This window comes from Macrobrachium nipponense, chromosome 10 (assembly GCF_015104395.2).
Source record: "Macrobrachium nipponense isolate FS-2020 chromosome 10, ASM1510439v2, whole genome shotgun sequence".
NCBI lineage: Eukaryota > Metazoa > Arthropoda > Malacostraca > Decapoda > Palaemonidae > Macrobrachium > Macrobrachium nipponense.
This window is the reverse complement of record NC_087204.1, coordinates 24,255,061-24,268,134: the sequence shown is the minus strand read 5'-3', so window position 1 is coordinate 24,268,134 and position 13,074 is coordinate 24,255,061. Positions and strand designations below refer to the sequence as shown.

Here is a 13,074-nt window from a genome sequence, read left to right as displayed (position 1 = left end):
GCTACGAACATCCCGGCAACTAGCCCATCTTTACAGTTTAGATATATACGCGTTACATGACACTATGATTTATGAAGGGAAAATATAAAAAGTTTAGCTGATAACTCACAGCCTAACATTTTTTTAGGGGTTAGAAATAAGTGTTAATTCGTTAACGACACCAGGTTGAGTACAGGGTATATAAATTACTGAAGAGGCATTGTTTACTCTAAAGTAAACCCAGGCTTTTAAACACTATTAAGAAAGTTTATATGTATCACAGAAAATTACCAAGAAAATTATTACCTCTGGCAAATAATGTTTGGTAACACTGAATTTGACCGTGTAGATAGATAGACTGGTGTAGTGTAACTATCCGTCAGTGTTACAAAAGTTTTCTGTGAGTGATGATGTACAACAATGGTTCCCAACCTTTTTTGTTCCGTTCCCCCTTTTCCAGTCACTTTTTCACCTGTGGACCCCTACAACGAAATAGGTTAAGCCAGCAAAATTAATAACAGATTTTTCTGCAAAAAACTAATATATTCATGTAAAATGCCTTGCATTGTTATGCTGATTAAACTGCAGGCATAATTATATGAAATCAGAAAACATTCCGTTCAGCACTTTTTTATTAAAGTAAAATACATAGGAAAAATTTTATGTTAATGTTGTTATAGTTGTAGGTATTGTACGCAAAAACTATCTATATAACACTTGTCCTATTTTTGAGCTTGCAAGCACATGTATGAATAAAAAAATCACAAACCTGTATGAATAAAACAGCAAGCACATGTATGAATAAAAAAATCACAAACCTGTATGAATAAAACAGCAAGCACATGTATGAATAAAAAAATCACAAAACCTGTATGAATAAAACAGCAAGCACATGTGTGAATAAAAAAATCACAAAACCTGTATAAATAAAACACATGTATGAATAAAACACACACAAAAATCACAAAAACAGCAGTGAATGAAACTTTTCATTGGTTGCAAAAAAAAAGTATGTCACTTTATATTTCTCAATGGGACTTTTGTGGTTGTTATTCGAGCAAACCAGCTCAGAATACTTGGCTCCAGTAGCAGGCAAGGCACATCTCAAGTCATCTTCCACAGACTGCTTGTTCCTTGATTTTGTTGTATGGCAAGTAATGAAGAAAAACTTTCGGGCCACACGGTAGGTTGAGCAAAGGCAAAAGAACCCGAACTACCAGATTACTTAATTTTTGGATATGATCCCATCATGAACACCAAGAAGCAGAAAAGGGAGTTTGACTGGGACACATTCTGGCTGTTGAAGCGTGGATAAGCTCTCTGGTGGTCTGTAAACCACATCATCATCCTGACATAAGAACGGATTTTTTGCTAATCCTGCATGCTGAGGGCTTAAGTCAGGAAAGTAACGGCGAAATTCATCATCTAACTGAGACAAATGATCATGATTTCCTTGGACAAGGTGCTTGAAAGCTGACCATCAGCAAGAACTTCATTCAATGATGGAAACATAAATTTTCCTACTCTCACTCTCTTATACAGCTCCAATTTGGCCAAAAATGCATGTATTGAGTCACAGTGGCTGAGCAAGTTTGAAAAATTTCCTTGGAGTCTCAAGTTCAGCTGGTTGAAGATTTCAAATATGTCCACAAGATAAGCAAGGCAGAGCTCAAAGTGTTCTGATTTCAATATCTCCAACAGGTCACATTTTTTCTGGCGAAGAGAGAAGAAGCGGGACAAAAATCTCCCTGCAGACAACCACCTGACGGATGTATAAACGAGCAAGGAACTATGTTCGGATTCCATGTCATGACAGTTGCTGGAACAGTCTCGTGTTGAGGGCAGAGTTTTTCACATAGTTCACGACCTTGACAATACAAAGTGAAAATTGTGAGAAGCCCAGAAGGAAGCGATTTAGAAGCCAGAGCCTCCCGATGAATGAAGCCGTTCACACCGACTGCATTTGGTGCTTTGGATTTTACTTTTGCTTGGAAACCCGACCTCGACCCAAGCATGGCTGGAGCTCCATCAGTTGTGATGAAATAACGTTTGGCTGCTCATGATTGCGTTCGGATACCACTAATGGCTGCGGCTTCGGTCCGTTAAACTGATTAGTGATTTTCAAATATATAAGCATCTTCCCGTTATAATAGCTGCAATAGCTGTATTACTATAAATAGCAATATGAATAATTACTGTACTTACTATTGCCATAATAAAATAAAGGTTACTTATTAATTTTCTCTCTCTTATTCATATATCACGTATATTCATGACATCGTCATTTCAGGAGGCAATATATCTTCCTGTCATCTCGCGGGCCACTCATGACCATCCCAAGGGCAAATTTGTCACGTGGGCCGTGAGTTTGACACCCCTGATACCTAGGGTGACCATACGTCCCCCTTTGAGGGGGACAGTCCCCTTTTTTGACTCTTTATCCCCAAAAAATTGCGGTCTTGGGGGGACGCCCTAATGTCCCCCTTTCAGCCTTATGTCCCACATTTCCCCCCGTCCCCCCTGCCATTGCATATGTATTTAGTTATATAAATTGCTGATTTTTGTTTTCTTTTACCAAATCTGTATGGTTTCCCACACTGACCCATACACTGCATGATGCTCCGTTTTCTTTAAAATAAATGGAAGAAGAAGGGAACTAATACGCGTTCTGTACACGTATGATACAGTGACTGATCCTACAAATGTCCATGTCTGCTGATAATGTATATGCTGCCCTTCATGATCTGGCATAACACCAAGGACTCGTAGTACCCATAAGACCCAAGAGCCACGGCATAGTTGTGCGGGTCGTAGGGCAAGTAGATGTTGACGGTTCTTTCCTCCGATATTTCAAAGGCCATGGTGCTGCAAGAGAGGGGATTAAGATGGCGGAAGACTGAATGTTCAAGAAAGCTGCCTTTGGTGAATGAATGAATCTTATGAACTTTAGGTTGTCAAGCCAATCACTGGTGAACTTCCGGTCAGTGGTTGTGAAAAGGGAGAGTTGGGGTAATTGAACAGCGAAGTAAAGGACAGAGTATTTCTAAGGAGAGAAGTGCTAGGATACAAAACTAGAATTAGGACAAAACCGTATAGTTACGCCATGAAATAATGATGGCGGCGGTTAGACATCAGACTGAAGTGAAGATTTGGGAACAGAGGTAAAGTACAAAGCCATATATACCCGTTAGACATTCCATTTCATATATACCTGTTAGACATTCCATTTCATTCCATATATACCTGTTAGACAATCCCGCGAAAGGAGTGTAATCAATTCGCGAGCCATTACGCTGGAGAGTCGTAATGAAGAGGTGATGATTGGTATAGGCCTTCCACTCGCCAGCTGACAGATCTTCCTCGGGAATCTCTTCGTTGTATGCAATTTTTCTGACCTGTTTCGTAATAAAGGTTTCATGAAGTTTTCTTCGAGAAATAAAATCACATCTCAGTAAAACGTTTTTACCGAATAAAAAAAAAACATCAAGACATTTTGGAACAAATCACCACAACCAAGTGTCAAGTGTGATATCAATATTATTACAGAAAAAAAAAACGGAAAAAAAATTAGTGATGGGTCAATGCACCTTCACTGACATCCGATATTTTTTTGGCATTGAAAAGGGTATAGATACATTTTTCTGCTCTTAAAAAATCCATTAATTTTTTTTCAGAATTTTCTAAATTATCTGTTTTCCAGAATTTTCTACTTCTGCTCGAGGAAGTGCTTCAATGAGTGACTTGTTCAGTCAGAAATAATACCTCGTTCGCCTACCCAAAGATTTGAAAAAGCAGACGAGATGAATTTTCACTTCGTTTTCCTAATGTTATGTCTACTGTCATAAGAAACTGCAGTAAAATACCTCAGGCATTCCGTTGGCGTAACTTACTTGGCCATTTTATATTCCCTCGAACCTACATGAAGATTTATGTAATATCGTATTTTCAACGCATAGAAAACGGATTCTTTGAAAGGTGCCCTTTATTCTTACCGCTGAAAAGGGAGAGAATAGTCTTATAAGTGATGACGATAAAAAATCTACACTCTTGAACACAGCTTAACTATCTAGAGACACTGAAACTTGGGTCAGGTGATTAAGAAAATATTGCTTCTTGATCGGTGTGAGTCCTCGTGATTTCAGTAGACAAAGTACTTCTCAACTGACAAAAGACTTACTCTTACGGACAAGCAAGAGAATCCTATCTAGATCAGTGAGATTCTGAAACTGGACATGCACAAGAGAGTCCCAAGTAGATCAGTCAGATCCTGAAACCGAAAATACACAAGATAGTCCAATCTAGATCAGTCAGATTCTAAAAATGATAACGTCCAAGAGTCTTGTATAAGTAGGCCAGATTCTAAAACTGCGAATGTTATAGTAATCAACGACCAACCTCTTCCGCTGTGAGACGCCTCGCGAAAACGTTAGGGATTGTGGCATAACCGCAGAATCCCCCGACTGTTTTGTCTGGGTAGAGACCATCGGGAACGCTGGCTGACGCGTTGTAGGGTATCTGGAAAGGTGCGGTAAGTTAGAGTAAATTCACATTAACCGTGCATTTGATGTCTAGGCCATTCCCTTACGACGCTCCTGATTGGCTGTTGATAAGCCAATCACCGGGCTGGAAACTCTCAGTCTCTCGAGAGTTCACATGGGCAGGATGTATGTTCCACCTCTCCTGATGTATACGTCTTTCAGGAGAGGTGGAACATACATTCTGCCCATGTGAACTCTCTCGAGAGACTGAGAGTTTCCAGCCCTGCGATTGGGTTATCAACAGCCAATCAGGAGCATCGTAAGGGACTGGCCTAGACGTCAAATGTACGGTTGATGTGAATCTATTATAGTATGTACGGTTTTCACAGTAACTCTTTCAAAGCTCTCCGAAATGGAATGGAATACAAAATTTAGGCCAAAAGCCAAACACTGGGACCTTTGAGGTCATTCAGCGCTGGAAAGTAAACCGAGAATAGGTAGGTTTGATAGGTGTAACAGGAGGAAAACCTCAAAGCAGTTGCACTTTGGAACAATTGTTAGGAGAGGGTGGATAGCAAGATGGATGAAAGATATTATGTATGAACAGAGGTACTGTAACAGGAATGCAAGAGGTTGTCGCTAGGGGCCGAATGGACGTTCCAAAGAACCTTCAGTAATGCCAACAGTGCACCCCGTGAGGTGCATTGGGCGGTACTAGCCTCCTACGGGGTTAAAGCTCTGCTGAAAAACACAAATAATTAGGTAATCTGAAGAGTGAGATCACTGTGGACACCTTCACACCTTCATCTGGTCATCAAGAGACAGGTGAGAGCTAAATTACTGATGAAATGCAATACCTTGGATTTTGTACTCATTTTAGTACTATAAAACAAATCACAAAATCAATATTGCAGCTTGGAAAGGATACTCATACTCGGTTTTTTTTTTTTTCATCTGTCCACCCGCCTGTGGTGTTTGCGTATGGTAACACTGCGTCCCGGGCTTTAGATAGTTATATTCAGCGTACACTCAACATTTATAATACGTAATATCCTATTTCGAATATTAACGGTGTAATTCGCATACAGTAAATTATTAAAACACTTTTCAGTTGCAAATGTACACTCAGATATCCTTTTATTTACCTAAAACTTACGCATAGCGTAACTATCTAAAGCCTGGGACGCAGTGTTACCATACGCAAACACCACAGGCTGGTGGACAGATGGAAAATTGTATTTAAAAAGTCAGAACTGGAGACTGAAACTCATTTTGAATGGTGACCAATTCACAACACTTTGATACTCGCATTACTACAGAAGTTGCCAGTTGCATCTAAGATGTTTTTAGTGACCATACTGAAACACCCACTGAAATGTAGTACTACTTTTAAAAGGTAATCGAAATCAAATTAAGTTTTCGAGAAATTATGGGTCAGTACTCGAATCTACCCTTGAACCAATGAACCAGCCCCTACACCTTGAACCACGAAGATTCAAAGAGACTGACCTTCGTAGGGGGGTAGCGCCGTCAGTGCACCTCATGCGGCGCATTGTAGGCATTACTTAAGGTTCTTTGAGGCGTCCCTTCAGCCCCTGGCTGCAAACTCGTTCGTTCCTTTTACCGTACCTCCTTTCATACTCTCTTTCTTCCTTCTTGCTTTCCAACCTCTCCTAACAACTGATTCATAGTGCAACGGCTTCGAGGTTTTCTTCCCGTTACACCTTTCAAACCTTTTACCGTCAATTTCCGTTTCAGCGCTGAATGACCTCATAGGCCTAAATTCTATATCCAATTCAAAGAGACTGAGCGACAAAAGCAGGTTCTCACACTGAAATCAATAAAAGGCTCCTCCGTTCCTGACGCTGGCACAATAGGGAATGGCTGTGCATTTCGATAGACCGAGGGATTAGTACCAAACATGACGCAGACGTGGCTCCAGGCGAAGGGCGTGACCATTATTTTGACTCTGGGCGTGACTGATGTGGGTCCGACGTAGAAACGAGACTTCTGGATGAGAATTGTGTTCGTTTCCTCCACTGTGAGAAAAAGAAGGCGTATTTGAATCAGAAATGGCATATTCCACACAAATAGAAGGCGTATATTCGAATCAGAAATGGCATATTCCACACCATTTCACATTCGTTATGAAAATCAGTGATAGATTTATCGTAATAAAAGGCGTGTCATGGTATTTATTAACTCCGCTGTGTAAAAGCGAAGAAAGCAGCATTAGAACTGAATAGAGCAAATCCAATAAAATGCTATTATATTTGAATATTAAGACAAAATTAATGAAAACTGGTCATACGCTAGTGTCCTCTCTCAGCTACTTTTCAACTCTGTATTTGGCGTGTTTGTAAAATCAATAAAATGCTATTATATTTTAATTTTATGACAAAATGAATGAAAACTGGTCGTAAGCTTGTGTCCTTTCTCAGCTACTTTTCAACACTGTATTTGGTGTGTTTGAAAAACAAGATAAAACGACGGGCCACGAACACTAAAGGCGAAAGCTACAAAGAGCGAGAGAGAGAGTAGGCAAATAGTAGATAAATATACTTATAAACGCAATCCTCTTGTTGAGTGTGAAGAACGCCACTCTGCTGCAGAGTTTGAACCGCAGTAGGATGTTCATGCAGATGGTTATCTCATTGGTGCCATTCGGGAAACGAATCTCCTTCTGAATCCACGACGAAGACACTTTGGGTGACACCTCCAGGTTGAGTCCAAATACCATCGTCTTGTTCTCTGCGGGCGAGAGGTTTGAGCGGTTATTCGGTCATTGTGAAGACATAACTTGCTTTAAAAGATTCGGTTGTTCTCCAGGCATTTTAAGCATCATCTTCATCGATTTAAACGAGACAAGGATCCATTATTATTATTATTATTATTATTATTATTATTATTATTATTATTATTATTATTATTATTATTGTGCAGTATTCCTGATATGAAAGAGTCAAAGGTATACATATATGTAACTGAATATTTTGAATTTAGTAAAAATTAACACCCGCTTTTTTTTCTTTTTAATGCCGGGAAAATGATCCTTTATTATGAGATAATAAAAGGATTTAGGAAATAAATAATGCTGCAAAGAATATCCTTAAAGACACTATCATGGTACCGGGAATTGGAATTTTAAAAAATGAAAAGCTTTATACTCACCATCTGCCGCGAAAACACAAGAGACCATGAACAGCTTGATCATTATGTCGGTCGCCATCTCTGAGAATTTCCCAAAATGCTCGTTCCTTGTCACATCCCTTGCTAGTCACAGAAAGTTCCCTGATGGAAAGGAAATCAGTTTACATACTAAGAAAGTTAGTAGATAATATCTGTAAATGGGACAACGTCTTTGATGATAGTAAATTAGGGTAGACTCGTACCAACCATGAGCTCCTTCCATCGGGAGCACTCATCACCCCTGATAATACGAAAATCTTACTATATAAAACACTCAGCAAATTTACTCTTACCTACGTAGAAGTTTACCGACGATTGTTGTTACCCACTTTGTTTATTTTCGAATACAGAGAGTAAAAAAACAACTGGATATATTATCTGTACTACACTTTTCGTACTACGCTCTTCTGTGAGCTGCCATCATGGTACGCTGCTTACGGTCACAGAACAACTTTAATAGGTGTTCAGTGTCCAGCGATTATTATTTTTTATTATTACTCTCACAGTGGTACGTTGCGCAGCTTATGATTGCAGCTATGGGCACAGGAATTCTCCACGAGAAGATGGAATAACATTTCAAAGGCAAAGCTTTCTAGTTTTATTCGCACATTATTTTGTGCTCAGCAGATAACAATCCCATTGGCAATGGATACGCTTTCTTGGTTAACGTGTCTCATATTGTCAGCATATTGCTGGGGCACGTAAGTGCACTGGCGGTTTCTGTTTTAAAATCAGAATGACCTTAATCTTATATATGTCACATAGTATAAAGTAGATAATATCTTGATGTTAGTTGATATGCTAGTAGTAGGTAGGCCTATAAGTCACTGGTTGTCAACATTTCTTCTTTTAAACAAATCGTAGAAAAACGAAACGTGTTTTATTCGATTAAGAATAAAAGTGGCTGTATTTTTCGAGAAATGAGGGTGCAAGGACAAAGCTGAAACCTCGTTGGATCTTTCATAAATTTCGCGTTAAGTGGGATTTTGGAATCTGCCGTTACGTGGTTTTAAATAAAAACAAACGAAACTACGTTAGTTTAGTTGGTAATCATGGTTCATTTGGTTCGGATGTACAGCTCTTGTTCCTTAGATCATTTCGGCCGAATTGAAGTTTTACAGTGTATGAGTGCGTTTTTACGTTCATTTCGGTGACAAATTAGTTTAAAGATACTGGAATCCCTTATATATATTCCAGTTATTTGGCTGGAAAAATACAAAGCGAATGAAACAAAAAGAATTTGCTCTAACATCATGATAGCCTACTTCAGCAAGTTCTCACCCTGATCAAGGTAACGTTAACGTGATTGATAAACCATTAATGTTAATCATACTAATCATATTCTGGATTGGAAAATGTGCTTTCCCTTAGTTATTTTTGTGTGTTCAGAATGTTTCCCATGTTCATTTTGGTAGACAGATAGTAGGCTAGGCCTATAGTTTTCAGGAAGTTGGTGGTCAATAGCCCCATGATACTCCAGTCTCCAGTAAGTTCCTTTTGTGATTAAGATAAGGTTTATTGAAGGTTCATAAGGTGACATCATGCACTGTATTCTTTTTCCTCTCACCCAGGCCTCAATTGCCACCCAAAAATTATCATTCGTTGACAGACAGCCATTTCAACCTGTGAGATGTATTAGTACTCTCCCTCTGATAGAGAATAAAGAAAAGATACTGGGTTTAATAACAAACAAATGCTGAGAGAGAGAGAGAGAGAGATCTCCCATTGTCCTAAAACCTAAAGCATCTTAGTACGTATAGGACTATTTGTTCTCATTACACATATTAGCCATCATTAAGTTGTTACCTGATTGAAGGTCAAATCAGCACATCGAAGAAATTTCCATTTTTATGTTTAGTACGAGAGAAGAAGGTTGAGTGGCTGGGGGCGAACGCACGGGTGTACGTAGGCCTATGCTGATTTTACTCAACACCAGCGTTGCCCACTCGTACTGTCGATCAACGCCGACAAAATGATAGACGATGGCCGTACGAGAGAAAAGGCAGAGATGCATTCCGTAAAAAGAAGCGCCGAAAAATCTCCAGAAAAAAATGCCTTTCTAAAACATATCTTCCCCTACACAATCACGCCATCTCTTTCTTGGTCTTCCCTTCTTCCTTCTACCCCTCACTTCCATTTCCATCGTATGTCTTCCAACATGATGTTCCTCTCTTCGTAACAGGTATCCATACCACCGATCATGAGACTATGCATTCTGAATGCTAAGCTTGATTAAGCCAAACTTCCCTTTTTCACCTAAGATAAGCATACATTGATAATGTGGTCTTGGGGATTGGGTGGGGCCGTGGGTGTTTGTAATGGTAAAGATGGGAAAGGGTATAGGGGGAAGGTAGCGTGGTCGGGAGGAGAGAGAGCATGTGGTTTTTTGTGACGTCCCAGTCTGTTGTTTCAAAGGTTGTTCTCTTAGGGTTGTAAGTTTGTTTTGGATTTAGTGCCCTGTACTGAAGTCCGATAAGGTAAGGTTTTGGTTGTGCATTTTCCCTGTTATTTTGAACTACAGGTAATGCCAACTTTGTTAAAAGTAAGTTCACAATATTCTCCCACTGTAATTTTTTTTTTTTATTGTAAAGTTATACACTGTAATTTAAAGAAAAAACTACTGTAGCCTTAACTCCGTTCCCTGTGGACAATAGGCCTAATCCACTTTATTCAATTATCAGGTGATTTGTTCTTACTTTCATGATATAACAGTGTAATGAAGGCTATGATATAGACCATATGAGATAATTGGAGCTGGAATATAAGATTTAGGTTAGAGACCATGCGCTTGGGACCTATGAGGTCATTCAACGCTGAAAGGGAAACGGAGTAAAGGAGATTGTAAAGGTGTAACAGGAGGAAAGCCTCACAGTTGAATATGAAACCATCGTTTTATGAGAGGGTGGAAATGGAGTTATAGTATGATGAATGAAAAAAGTTGCAGCAATGACCAGAAGGGACGCTGCAAGGAATCTCAGCTAATGCCCACAGTACAACTGCGTGAGGTGCACTACCTTCCTACGGAGAGATTTTGAAAAAAAGTTAATAAGAATGCAGTATTCGGAGTAGAACGGAATTTTGTGAGTTCTATCAGAGGCAGGCGTGTCCTATATTTGCAGTTTCTGTTACGACGCAGGTGATTCCGGCTGCCGACCGCTTCCATAGTGTATGAGTATCTTGGATTTAGCTGAAGTAACTAAAAAAAGTAAAAAGGTTATTTTTTTTTATTCTCTCCATTTCTATATATAATCCCATGGTTTACATATAAATAAGTGCTTGGGTATTCAAAGTGTATTTATATACTTTCTGATGAACACCCTTTCGTTAATGGCTTAAAAATCCTAATTGAATATACACTACGTCTACTACATACATATACTTTTATATACATACATATACATATATAAATAAGCCTTTTGAGGAGGGTTTTTTGTTTTAAAATGCTATAGAAGAAACCACGATTTAATATAGTAATAATAATAATAAAAAGGTGTGCGAGTGTACGTTTATTTGACATTAATTTTTGTCGTTATAGTATATTTGAATATAGGCCGAGATTAATTATCAGATAGGCTGCTTAAAATCCATGGTTTTGGAGAGAGAGAGAGAGAGAGAACAAGTTTGCGACTTACCTCCTAGATACTTCCTGCATAACTGAGGCCAAATTCGGCTCATGAGTAAAAAGCCTAAATAATCAGCTCATTTTAATAGCTTAAGGACACAATTACATTATTACAACCACAAATCAAGCATCACTGTACATTAGAATTGCACACATGTTCAAGTAAGGTAAATAAACTACAATATTTCGAAAATAGCATAAGTGACGTATTACTTATCGAAAAGTGAATGTAGTATTTGGAATGTTTACCTTAATGCAACAACGCTGAGAAATATTTTGCAACGTTTTTCACATTACTCACTGGCATTTAATGATTAATTTTTAATATTCAGTAAGAGCAATGAGCTTCGACTCGTTTTATTTATTTATTTTTTAATTCGTTCACATTGCGACGAGAATCTTGAATAATGTGCGAGGAAGCAGTTAACTCGATGGCTGTTATAACTTTTGACATGTAGCTCATTCTGACTATTTTTATGTTTATCGAAGTAAACTTGCTCCGTATAAACTGAACGTCAAGATAAATGTTTTAATGTGGCAGTCTTTGTTAACGACAAATCACATTGAATACGTATAGTAATCTAAAGTCCTCTAAAGCCCATTAACAGAAGTTGAGAGTTCGTTATTATACGTATTGTATTTTACTGCAATTACGTAGATCTAAATATCTGGTATATTAGTAATTTTTCTATACATACAAATAATAGTTTGGAGGATTTTGATTTATGGGCATAAGTCTCGGTACAGGACAGTTACTACGTTTGATAAATTCTTAGCATTTGAAAATAAGGCGCTCAGAGGACGACAGAGGCCATAATGAAACTGGGGCCCGAGTGGCGTGACACAGTGGCATGTACCCAGACACACGGGCGACTCTGTGGTGTGGCTGAGTCAAACCACAGTGGCTTGTTTAAGCCACGGTCTAGGTATATACCTAGACCGTGGTTTAAGCCACTGAGTGGCGGCCCATGTACACTCGGCAGGGAATGTTAAGATACAGTTTTTTTAAATCTTCGGACATATAGTGTTCAATAATGCCACACCTGGCAACTCTAGAAAGGGGGCGGAGCTTCAAAATCGTAGCGTATTTTGCTCTCTAGATTTCCATTAACTTTACACCATAAAGATTCTGTAGAGGTTCTTTAATAATTTATACTTTAATGTAGAAACAGGCTCTATATTATTCGTTAATGTTGGTTTGGTAACGTCAGTTCAGGGTAGAACATCGATCATCCTTTTTTAAAACCTACTGTGAAACCTTATTTATAAGCAATGTTTGACACTAAACTGACGTAACATTCATGCGTAATTGAAGACGGATCTTAAACAATGAGAGATAGTGTTTTAAAATTTGGTCAGTACTTGTGAAAATCGTGAGGAACAATACAGTAAAGAATGAAATATTATGACGATAGAGAGAGAGCGCGCAAGCATACGCCTATCGATAGAGATACTTAATTTTATATTTACTTTGAGAGATTAAGTGACAATATTTTTTTCAAATGTTTCAAAAGTGGAGAGAGAGAGAAAGCGCGCAAGCATAGGCCTATCTGTAGAAATACTTAATTCATTATATTTACTTCGAAAGATTGAGTGATAATATTTGTTCAAATGTGTTTTAAAAGAGAGAGAGAGAGAACAAAATATGCTTACGTGAAAGCTTAGGCCTATTTGTAACTACTTAATTTCATTATATTTTCTTTGGGAGATTGAGTGGTAATATATATTTTTAAAGTATGTTTTAGAAGTGGAAAGAGAGAGAGAGAGAGAGAGATTATAGTATTGGTGACGGACTTGTGACGGGGA

The 13,074-nt window shown here is 38.5% G+C and overlaps 2 long non-coding RNA genes across 3 annotated transcripts in view; one reads left to right on the top strand and one right to left on the bottom strand.

Annotated features, from left to right (window-relative positions):
- Nucleotides 1-1,321: 1,321 nt before the first annotated feature.
- LOC135224130 (uncharacterized) lies at nucleotides 1,322-7,239 on the bottom strand. The gene is made up of 3 exons (XR_010316634.1): nucleotides 7,020-7,239; nucleotides 6,288-6,496; nucleotides 1,322-4,494 (listed from the first exon to the last, which is right to left on the bottom strand). It is a non-coding gene; the product is annotated as an uncharacterized LOC135224130 (long non-coding RNA).
- Nucleotides 7,240-8,703: 1,464 nt separating this feature from the next.
- The window catches only part of LOC135223489 (uncharacterized), a 104,631-nt gene continuing 100,260 nt past the window's right edge, over nucleotides 8,704-13,074 (top strand). For both annotated transcript variants that reach the window (XR_010316513.1, XR_010316512.1), the window contains exon 1: nucleotides 8,704-8,937. This is a non-coding gene — a long non-coding RNA (uncharacterized LOC135223489). The remainder of the gene's footprint in view (nucleotides 8,938-13,074) is intronic.